This window comes from Manacus candei, unplaced genomic scaffold, assembly GCF_025592945.1.
Source record: "Manacus candei isolate 608988 ecotype Guabito, Panama unplaced genomic scaffold, ASM2559294v1 h1tg000056l, whole genome shotgun sequence".
Taxonomy (NCBI): domain Eukaryota; kingdom Metazoa; phylum Chordata; class Aves; order Passeriformes; family Pipridae; genus Manacus; species Manacus candei.
The window spans coordinates 9,575,498-9,587,635 of NW_026138104.1; the positions used below are offsets into that span (position 1 = coordinate 9,575,498).

The 12,138-nt window shown below is 44.8% G+C and overlaps 1 protein-coding gene across 2 annotated transcripts in view; it reads left to right on the forward strand.

The window, feature by feature from the left end:
* Positions 1 to 465: 465 nt before the first annotated feature.
* Positions 466 to 12,138, forward strand: part of JCAD (junctional cadherin 5 associated) — a 60,049-nt gene continuing 48,376 nt past the window's right edge. For both annotated transcript variants that reach the window (XM_051802297.1, XM_051802299.1), the window contains exon 1: positions 466 to 652. The gene's annotated coding sequence lies outside the window, so the exon portion shown is untranslated. The remainder of the gene's footprint in view (positions 653 to 12,138) is intronic.

Genomic DNA, 12,138 nt, shown 5'->3' on the forward strand with positions numbered 1-12,138 from the left:
GTCTTGGATTATTAACTTAGAGGGCTTTATTTACTCTTTTGAAATATTAGATTCAAATCCTTCATATTTGTACTTTTTACAAGCCATGGAAACCCATATTGCTGGGATGCCTGATGAAATCCAGGCTAACAGGTGTTAGGAATACTGTTTTATGAGGTATAGCACCTTGCATAGGTTAGTTTGTGCAGTTCATCTGCTGCCCCTCAGTTGTCACAGTATCTAGCATGAAATTCCACACATGCCTTTTATTTAGGAAAGAACACAAAAGTATGTTATCTTATTCCTCTGGAATTTTCCACAGTTATTTAGCATGTTAGTTTAAGCATAATTGGTTAGTGGGCTCTTGAAATTTATATCTTAGCAGTACTTATTTACATCAGGCTAAAAGTGGTTCATTTCTGTTGAGGTAAATGTGAAGCATTAGATTGCAAACGTACCTAATCCATCTCTCCTCCCCCATGACTAGAAATCCTGTGGTTAAAATAACACAGCCTCTATTCAGAGCACAAACTTAGAGCTGCTAGCAGGAGCAGGCTTGGGATTTAAACAACTCTCAGCAGATGAGTCTGTTCAAGGGTCTTTTTCGGGTTTGTTTTTCACCCTACTTCTGATCCATGAAAGGAAACCAGGCTCTCTCCTCTGGGCAAGCAAGGTAAAGATTTTCTTCATTCTGTATATGGTTGCATGTGCTTGTAAAGGAGCTTATAAATGTGATTGCAAAAATGCTGTTGCAAATGCAATTGTAAAAATGTTGCTGTTATAAAGCAAGAAGTGTTTGGCAAATGGCTTCATAACCTTTAACTATTCTTTTGGTCTGGCTATTTCCACATAACAGTGAAGTGATGAAATGATAAATCTTGCACAGAGAAGCAAAGAGCAGTGATTTTTCCTCACACATTAGAGAGGCTGAGCATGTAGGCAACATAGGAAATAGCAAATCCAGGTGCTATTGCAATCAAACCAGACTAAAGCAAAACTGGCATTTTGTTAACTGCCAGGTATAGTCCCTCCTCGCTTTGTCCAGCTGCTCTAATCCCTTTTGGGAGGCTGAGGCTGTGCTGGAGGATGGCACTGAGTCTGTTTACAGAGTGTATGCTAATGCTGCTCCAGCGTGACTCGTACAGTAACAGCAGAACCGTGCTTTCAGAAATGTTTGGATGCGGTGTGCCAGATAATTAACTGCCTTTATTTGTTCTTATTGCTTTCCAAGTCATAGGGGATGTAGAAAAGCATCATCTTTTCCTTGAATCCTTATTTTATTTGAAATCCAGGAAACAAGTGTGATGTCTGTGCTAATGCCTGTGGAACTGTACTCCCAGTGCCAGAGTCTGTTAACTCTCCCAGCCCTGTGCTGTGACTCACAGGGGATCCCAAGTATCAAATCAGTCCTCCTGCACCATGGTGTTCAAACACAGCAGGTCGAGCTGCTGGGTAATATGGAAACACCATTACTCAGACTTTTGCTTGATTTAAAAAAATGCTGCCCCTCCTTGCCCCAAGGCATGGGGCAGTGTGGGCACAGTGGCAGGAGGAGAACTGAGGCACTGAACAAACACTGCTCCAGGTGCTACCTTTCCAGGGCTAGAGAAAGCCTTGTTTCCCACCCAGAGATGCTCCCTTTCCTCTTCCCCTACTTTCAGCTCCCTTTACCCTTCCTTGAGTGAGACAGGATGGTTTCACATTGTCCTGTCTGCAATCACTGTCCTCCCACCTAGCCCCTGCTGTCCCACAGCCATGTCACCCTGGCAGCAGGCACTCCACTCCTCTGCTCAGCCAGAGAAAAGAGGACTCTGCTTAGCACACCAGGTCCCTCACAGCACAGAGCTGCCACACTGAGGGGAAGCCTTCCGGCTGGCAAAGGTGCCCTCGTCCCTTGAGCCAACAGTGCTGCTTTGTCCTGAAGGGAGAAATGCAGCTTTATCACTTGGGTGCCCGGCACAGGGAGGGACAAGCAGGGTTATAAGGAATACAAACACTCTGCTTTTCCCAACACTCATGTAAGAGCACGCTGTGGCAGAGAGGCAGCTCGGAGGAGAGAGAATATGTGCAGAACAAAGAAATGCGGTCAGGCAGGAACTATAAAATTCCAACATAGAAAGTGGAGCTGATGTCATTTTAACGTCCCAAGCAGTGCCAAGAATTCTAAGCTCCATATCAAGATTCAGTGCAAAACCCCTACAAACTCACAACTTGTTCTTGTGGAAAAACTAACTTTTATGGAAAATATGCATGGGAACATGCCAGAGGAGTGTGTTGCTTTATTTCTTTTATTAATTTTGAATACATTAGTTCAGAGAGCAATCTCATTTTAGCATCAGCTGCCTCTATCCAAGAAGCTGAAGCTGACATATCCTGCTCGCAAATACTGGAGGCAAGGGAACTGTGGTTTTTCGAAGGATCGGTTGTTAGTTGGGAAGAGCTGCTTGAGTAGGAAGGGGTGTGGGAAGACTCAGTGGGATGACTGAGTTAACAGTTTTTTACTGGTGACATATCTGAATCGTGATCAGATGCACCTGAATGGAACAGCATCATCAGCTATTATAACTCCGAATGCGTCAGCAGTGGGATCGCACGCGGCTCCTGTGATAAAGGTTACTCACATCTGTCCTGCTATAAGACCGCCTTTGCTGCTGCTTATAACTTTGTCAGACTTGAACAGTTTAGGCTGAGTTCTTCCAACTTGATTGTCTGCCTTGGGCTAAGTTCTTTTCTGGAAAATTTCAGCCAAAACTGTCCAACCAATTTTGTCCATTCCAAGAATGAGCACAGGGAAAAAGGAATTGTCCAACTTGAAAAAAATGAAAGGAAGAAACGGGAGGGGGGAACTTGGTGATTCTTTCCTTGGATAGTTTTTATTCCTCTGTGCTTCGGAGCTAAGATCTGAAATTTGGCAGCTCTGTCTTAGGAATGTGATTTTTTTTTTAACTTTGCAAATCTCCTCCAATTTGGCTTAGTGATAGCCTTTGAAGGGAAAAAATAGCAACTTATTAGGGACGTGCTAGGGCTGAGTAGTCAAAATCCACTGAGATTCCTTCTCACATGAGCAAGCTCAGCCCAGTGCTGACCCCAGTGCTCCTGTGCAAGCAGTCAGTGCTACCAAGTTTCTGCTGATCCTGCTGCTTCCCCACAGATCTGCAGGGATCAGGCTACCTGTGTCCCCTCTCTGCAGTCTGAGAACTATCCCCAGCTCTAGAAGCAGGATGAAAATGGGCTGTCCATGTAATGCTGCTCAGGGCACAGGTGTTGGTCAATGCAAAGGCAGGCAGGGAACAATACACTCTGATTCTTTCCTGGCACAGTCAGGAGGCAGACAGGGACTCTGGGGACACTGAGCTAAGCAAACATCTGGTACTGGGTTGCTAAAGCTGAAGGATTGCATGGGACCGGGATGGGGTCACATGGGATTGGGATGGTACTTCACATAGTACAAGTGAGGAGTCAGGGGACTTGGGAGCAGGGCAGGAAGGTGTGTTGTCAAGATGTGAGCCATAGGGAGAGTCTGGACACTGCCAGAGCTCAACATGAAACCTGAGCTGCTCTATCCATGGTCCCTTTTTCGGACTATGAGTGTTACCTCTCAGAATTGGCTTCAGTCCTGCTCTCCCTGCAGGGTCCTCTGTGCCAGGTCTTGCTGAGGCTTTCCCCAGTTTGCAGTCAGTAGCTACACGGTGTGCCCACGCATCTGCAAGTGCCGTAAGACCCTGCTACCAAATGTCCACTTCCATGATTGGAGCTGATGGAAGCTCTGCCTCGAGCAAGTTCAGTGTGCCTGATGCTGAGCACTTTTGCACAGCCCCAGCTATGTCTGTTGGTCATCCCTCGGTCTCAGTTCATGACCTTGAAGCACTGGCCTGTAGGACCCATGAAGCCTGCAAGGGTGGATGTGGGCATGGGTCTTGCTGCAGGGAAGGCCCAGCACTGTGGTGGGGGACAGCTGGGATGAGTGACCAAGGCAGAGCCCTGATAAACTGATGCTTGGTGCAACCAAGATATTTGCTTACATGCCTGTCTCTGTTTCCATTTTGTTCAAGCGGCTAAAGAACCACCACACCCTTAATGGAGGTACCAGAGCATCCAGATATTATAGGGAGATGTGTCATTGTAATTCCCAAATGTTGGGAAAATCAGTAATTCTTACTAAGAGGAGGACTTGGGAAGAAAATAAAGCCAAGGACCACACTGAACTCTAAGGAAAAAAAATAATTCTAAATAACATTGCCAGTGAAGACAGTCCATGCTGTACCATGGGATAAAGTTGAGACCTCTGACAAAACACTGTGTGATCATGTAATAAGCATATCATAACAGATACCACAAAGGAGGCCTAAATCTGGCATCTCTTCCCTCATGCATTTTTCAGTCATAACTGTACTCTTATAGCCTATTTTTATATGCAATGCATATGCAACATTTGGGGACAGATGGTGAAATCTCAGTGTTCATTGTGCCTCTTGACGTGATTTCCACATCGGAAGGTAGGGATCTGCAGTCTGCTTGTTTCCGCTGCTGCTGAAGTGTCAAAGAAAGGTGATTTCCTTCACTTCTTGTATGACTATAGACTGTGGAGCATCCTGAACGCCTCTCCTTCCACAGAGACAGGCAGTTAAGTTTCATTATCCTGGAGCCCCATGCACACACCAGGACTCAGCTCTGCAAGACTGTGTAAGAACAAAGACCAGAAGAACAGGAGCTGACAATGTGAGAAGACCAGAGCTGCCTACAGACAGCTACTGGGAGAGGAAGGAGTTCTAAAAAGCTGTGAGACAGTGCTGGCCAGCATGTTAGGCAGTACTTGCTTCACACCAGCAGCCTTGCCTTTGTCAAGGATGTCACAAACAGGAGTTTTAAGCAGGGATTTGCAGGAGAACTGAAACAGAAAATGAAAAGGAGTGGTGGATTCTTACGGGCTTCTACTCCAAGTGTCATGGAAGAAAATGGATACCCATAACCTTTGATGCTGGAGGAATGTGGATGGGTGGAGTGGAGACTGACAGTCAAAGGACCAGAGATGCTTATGGGGGATGTCATTGTGGAAGTAATCACAAAACTAATAAATCCAGGAGGATGTTGCTGTTACAACTTTGATGAGATGAATGAAGCAGACAGGTCTGTGCATAAAGTTTCTCACACAGATCTGAAAGAGCTACATCCTCCTCATCTGCACCCTGGATGGTCCTACTTCACACAGGGCATCTGCCATATCTTCAGATGCATCCACGACATACACATCACCTGGGTTGCATGACCTTTACAGAATCCTTCAATTTCAGGGACACTTTGGAAAATGTGATTTTTTTGGTGCTCTGTTGTTTTTCAACTCAAATACAGAAGGTGATTGAATATGCAATCACATCAGGGAAGAAAAACTCACTTCTGATAAGGCAAAGGCCTTACCTTTTTCACAAAAGAAAAAAAGGCTAGCACAGGGTGAGGAGGATGAACATTTCAGCCTTTTACACTGCTGAAAACTATTTGGGAAACCCCTCAGGTTTGCCACACTGACACAAGTGTTGTGAATTGCCCTAAGTCCCTTTTAATCAATTCATTTATAACACTGTTGTGAATCCCGTCATTCAAGTCTATGTAAGAGACTTATGACATACAGTGATTCCTAATAACCTCAAGCTAACTGAGGGTTTTTAGCTGCTTGGGGCCTTTGAGCATGCTTTCACTTTTGCTTAGATGTCTTGCCCCTCAGCAGTGAATTTCTTTTGTTTTCTCTTCTGCTACTACTGGATGGCTGTTCACACCCTTGGCATTGTCTACCTGAAGGGCAAGAAGCACCTCCTTGTATCCCACCTCTGACAGTGCATGGTGCTAAGCTTTGGCTGTACCAAACTCATGGCACAAGGCGACTCCACGTCTGTAGCCACCACACACAATAAACTCATCTGAGTTGCCATCCGCGAGCCTCAACCAAATCAAGCAGGATTTTAAAGTGAACCTCTGTTGTAATGAGCAGCCCTCTAGCACCAAGGCTGTGATTGTATGTCCATCAAAGACATGTGAAAGGTCATGCATGACCAGCCATACCCACCTTTTTCCCCTTCTCCTTAGGCACACAGTCCTACTGCTGCATGTTGGGTTGCAGCAACCTGCGGAGCTAAACCTGCACTTCCATCCCCAGCCATCTCATCAGACAAAATGCAGAATGGCTTACTTACACAGCACACCAGTGCTGGGACTGCCAGGGTTTGCATCCCTGCTGCACCTGGGCACTAGGCAGAAATGGTGCTGTCAAGAACCTGTCTCAGAGAAAGAGAATCAAAGGAAATTGTATCCTCCTCCTCTGACACCTTCGCTTGTAATGGATTGTTTTGGCCTCTTGCATATGTGTAATCAAACACTGCTGCTTTGCACATGCTACAGCTCACTGTGTTTAAACTGAGAAGAATCTCCCTTAAATATTTATTTAAACAATAACATCCCTTGAGCTCTTTAGAAATTGCTCTACAAGATTGACCCCAAATGCTTTTCTAAAAATTTATTTGTACTGCTGTTCTGCCTGCTCACTGTGCTGTGGGCCAGCATCTCCTTCTGTCAGGGCTACAGATCAGAAAGCCATTGCCTGCTCCACAGGACTGAGGAACCCAGCCCTCAAATCATGCCAGCAGCTCCCAGAGTCATAGGGCAGAGTTTCAGCAGTCATATTGTTTCTGTCCCGTGAATTCAACAACCCTTTAACTTTCAGGAATAGGCTTCTTTCAGACACAGATACTCCTTTTCAGGTGCTCTGAGAGCCATCTCTTCCTACTGGTACCCACACACAACAGCTGAGGCTGGAAACGCAGTGATGCCAACCCTCTGTGGCTTGCAAGAGCTGGGGAAGTGAGGGAAAGCCGAGGCTGCTGATACCTTTCAATATCATTTAAATTATAACTTCATAGCCTGCAGTTCTGGGAATTTTCTGAGCAAAAGACCCTTAAGACACATAAAACACACAACATCCTCTACACTATTCAATTGCAGTCTGCAAATCTAAGAAGGACTCATCACCCAAAATAAATATATTTTTATATTGTACATAAAAGAGAGGATTCAAACTCTTCACTAAGCAGACCATTTTTTTGTATTTAGTTTTAGCTAAAGGTGGACTTTCACCAAAGTGTTGCTTGTATTATCTGTTAGAAAGTTTGCCCTAGATTATCAATGTTTAAGAGCAAATGGTGGAGAGCTACGGTCCTTCTTCTGCATTTCTAATTCCACATTCTTCCAGCATCTTGATTAATCTTTACTGGCAAAATCTTCATAGCCAACATGGGTTTGGGTAGAAACTGGATTACTCACTAGCAAAATAAGTGCAAAGAAGATAATTCATTATGCTGCTATTTAGCTATAATAGGCTCATCTCCTCATTTTAGGCTCTGTGTGGGTTTAGTCACAGGAGCTAAACTGGGGAGAAGTACCAAAGCTTCTCTGAATCATTTTTATTCTTGCCCCCATTTTTTATTATTAATTACATCAAGGCATGTCTCCAAGGAGACCAAGGGCAATGCCATCAGTCCCTTAGGTGCCCCCTAAATCTGCGCTTGCTTTGCTAAGTGCATCACTCTTCGGCTGGTCCCTTGCGAGGAAGAGGCAGGCTGCATTTTGCTTCAGACCTTTCTTGTTCTGAGTGCAGATTTCAACAGACTAAATGAAAAGATACAGCCTTTTGAGAGTGAATGGTACTGGTGAAACTGGGAGATAATCAGCCTTTTCTGGTGGCTGAAGGTGATTGCAGAAACAGTTTTGAACATCAGGAGGACACTGAGTATTACTTTCCTCCCACAGTGAATGCAATATGTGGAATGTTTGCCTCAGACACAATTTTCCTTTTTCCAGTCTGAACTGGAAAGACCTCCTTGTACTTTTCTCTCCATTAGACAAGGCCACCATCAGAAACATGGATGAAGTATCACGGTTCAATAATTTCAAATCAATGCTTCATTACTTTGCTCTGTTCAGAGGAAGCACATTTTTCTCTGCATGGGTATATAAAGCCTTTATCCAGCTCACATCTTGTGTCAGTGTTAGGGTCAATTCCCTCCTTTTAATTTCCTCCCATTCTTTATTTGCAGCATCTGGAGTGAATGTATCTGAAAGAGAATTTCCAGAATAAAGTGAGGGGTTTTTTTAATTTCTTGTCTGTACCAGTCAATCTGAACAGCTACTTAGTAGCAAGAAAGGGGTCTTTCATCCTCTCCTTCCAAACTTCTGCCTTGCATAGCAACTGGTCCCGGCATTTCCGTTTCATGGGAACTTCTGGAAGTCATACCTTTGTTCACAATCAGGTCAGAAAGTCAGATTGCAGAAAATTTGAGGGAACTACATAGTCCTACAACTGTTGTTTCAGACATGTCCAGTTCACTTAATTCCAGAAGCAAAACGTTTTGATGGTTCAGAACTGAAACAACTTGTTTGCAATTTGATCTGAATGAAAAACTCTGACTTCCTCTCAGTTGACACTAGTCTATACCCTCTCTTTTCTGCTTTGGCATCTCATGCAGGCTTATGCTTGTCTACAGCTATTTTTCATCAGCTGGGCTGCAGGCACCTATAAGCCACAGCAATCATACTCCTGTGTCATGCCACTGGAGATGGGAATACTTCTTTTGCCATAGATTAGGCTTCTCTCATGATCATACACAGTTGTAATGGAAAGTATTCACCCAGAAGAGGGACTTCGGTGGTGTGACTCAAAGCACTGCAGCAGAAGTCCCATCTCCTTATGGAAGCCCCTGGAGACCTGCAGTAAGGCACTGAAAAATGCAAGACTGAGGAAACCACTCATGTACCATGACCTGAAGCTGTGCCAGAAGAAGCAAGCCCACTCCTTTCACTGTACTTTTGTAAGGACTGGAGCTGCCTCCTTGACATGGTGATACTCACTTCCCAATATCCATCCTTCTAGATTTGGAGAGGGAGCTTGAAGTGCGATGCTCCACATTTGTGCTGGCTGTCCTACCCACAAAACCAGCTGTTTCCTTCTGCCCAGTAAGTGCTGGAGAGTCGTGGGCAGCCTGAGCATGGGTCAAAAGCAGAATCGGGAACTGCGACCACTGTACCAGGCACCTCTGCAGGGGTCTCAGATGTTTGCATAGCCAAAAGGTCTGCTCAAAGAAGCATTGCTTTAATTCAGCCATGTTTGTGTGGCTTTGTGAGCACTGAAACAGCACTGTTGTTATTTATTAGGTAGAATACTGTCCAGTCCTGGGCCTGAACTCTCCAAATCAAAGCCTAGTATATACAGTCAGCCTTGCCTCTCTCCAAACAGCATTCAGCATCAATCACAGCACTGTAAATTGTTTACACAAAACTGGAGACATCATAACTTATGAAATAGCTCTCTTGTCAGTCAGATAAGTAAATATTTCGAAAGACTGTGAACATCATGGCAAGCTCGAACTGCCCAGACCAGCTCCAAATGGATCCAACTTAACAGGAGACCAGATTTGCCTTGCCTTTGATGTCCCTGCTTCAAATCAGGTTGAGAAGGGATCTGAAAACAAGCCTCCCTAAGGGAGGCTAATGCAGTTTTAAAGATGCTCAACCTTCTGTAGAGATAACAGGAGGACGAAAACAATGGAAAGTGTTCGCAAAGGAACTGCCTGCTTGAAGCTGTAAATTTGAACTTGAGGGAGTCAGACCCTCCCCCTCCTTCTCCATGTCCTTCTCTCTTAACCCAAACAAAGTGAATGCCAGCAAGTTTCTTCTTCAGAAATGATCCAGCATTCATTCCTTGGGCAATAGCTAGAGGCTGCTGGGGTGGGTCCCAGTTTATTGGTGAAATGAATCCTAGCAGCACCTTCACACAACATCTTGTTTCAGGCACCCATCCCACGGGCTTTGAGCATGAGAAAGGGAATAGTGTTTGCATCGACTCCCATACTTCCATTACCTGCCTGTGGTAAGTCTCCATGCTTTTGAAAATAGACCATTGCACAGCTAACTGCTTCAGAAACACTTGGAAATATGTTGTTTTATGAGATATTTGTTTCCAATCATTTCCAACAATTATTTGGGATCTTTTTCTTTTCAAGTTCACTGAGTTGTACCAGTTCATCTCCTTTTCAAAGGGATCGTGTTACAGGCAGGAATGCAGAGCTGAAAGGACCTGAGTCTTTGCAATAGGAATTTGTTTTGGAAGCAAGCGAGTTGGAAGGAGAGGAAACGGGCAGCCCACCAAGGGCTTCAGCAGGATTATCCTACCCTTTCAGCAAGCCACAACCAGGGCAACTCATGAACTGAAGCTGAGCCTGCTTCCAGCTGGGGTAGGAACAGACAGACTGCTCTTACCAGCAGTTTAATACAGCAGAGGATCTAGTCATGTTGTTTGATACCTCATCTGAAAAATCCCTCAGGCACAGACTCACTAATGTGAATCATAGAATCCTAGAATATCCTGAGTTGGAAGGGCCCCCCAAAGATCATTGAGTCCAACTGTGGCAGCCACTACAAGTATTGGAAACATTCACATAGGTGAAGGTGGCTGTAGGCTACTGCTGTTGAGTCGCTGAGGTGCTGAGGAGGGCACTCCTCTGCACAGAGCCCCACTGAAGGCCAGGCACAAAATTCACCATCAGCTGAAGACTCACAGACTTGAAGTTAACATGGTGCTGAGTCATTGGCTCAACTGCATGCTTGGCATTTATTCCCTTGGTACCTGACTGGTACCTCCTGTCCTGCATTTTCTTTAATAAGATTTTAGTTCTTAGTCTTTCAAGTTACTTCAACACTTCCTGTTGCTGGTGCATCTGGGTAGTTGTCTTAAAATATATGTTTCCTTGCAGTGTTTGTATCACTTATTTAATGTCAGAGGCATGTGTGAGGCTGTCCATGTTTGCAAAAAGACAGGGTTTTCATCCCAGGACTAAATGAAATGCTGCCAAGACAGCACAGTACAGACATAAATAAAACATAGGTTGTAGAGACCAACTGTCAGTGGTTCTCATCTCCTTAAATATCTGTTCCTGTTTGTGCACAACCATATTTACTGGCATGCCTCAATGTATTCAGGATAAACTGATGACTGATTGAGAAAACAAGTTCAAAACCTCCCCAAAACCAAAAAAGAATAATTTTTTACTGTGGTAGCACAAGTGTGTAGATGCAGAGGGGAGATGGGAAAAGGTTGTAGAAGTAACACTGGCCTGGTGGCACAGATGCCAGTGCAAAATGCCATCAATATGTTCGTGTCCCATAGGTGCAGAGAGGGTTCACACGTTGGAGTAAATGTTTCCCAATTCCTAGATACACATGATAGAAAAGGACTGTATGCAGAAGGAAACATTCTGGGAATCTGCCAGAAAAAAGGTGCTATTTTTCAAAAAAGAGCTGGAAAAACTCCAGCTCTGGGTCCATATCCAGCTCTAGCCTCCAGCCATGAATACTAACCTGCACTAATGCAGACACCACACCACCATAAGTGCCACAGCTCTTATGGGCTATATACCTGAACAGCATTGCTTACGTGGCTGTCACTGAACGGGGTGTCTCAGTACCTGTGAGACAGTACCTGTCCCAGTATGCTGGAAGTACCTGTGGACATTCCAGGAGGAATAGCCTCAAAGCCTCAGGACTGCCATACTGTGCAGGACCCCACAGCTCACACAGCCCATTGTAGTTGTGTCCCTTTCCCCATACTGGGACAAGGGGTGAACCAGATACATACTCCGCTGTCTTCTTTCTGAATAGGTGATGTGTTGGTAACTCTGAGGGAGGGTTGGGGAAAGGAGTCAGGTTTCCATCTTCAAACTGTAGCTAGGCTAAGTCAAGACTGACACCTTTCCTGGGGACTGTTTAGAAACCAGGGTGATAAGGCTTTAGGCTTTGTTATAAGATAAAGGTACTATGGAGCTGTCTCTGTGCTACTGTTCCTATTGACCAGCACCTACAACAGGAAGTTTGCAGTGGGGGTAGATTTGCCCTTAACTAAGTGCATTTCTTTTCCCATCTTCATTGCAACGTGTCACTGTTTTTTCAAGCATTAGTGATTTTTCTCCCCCCCCCCCTTAACATTGTCTCTGATTTCTGTGTCATGAGGGGGAGTATTGTCAGATCGCATTCTCATGATGGGAGAGGCAGAAAATCCGTTCTGTATATCATGTGACCTTGGCTTCCAACACCACAAAGGATTTCTTCAAGCCCTGCTCATTA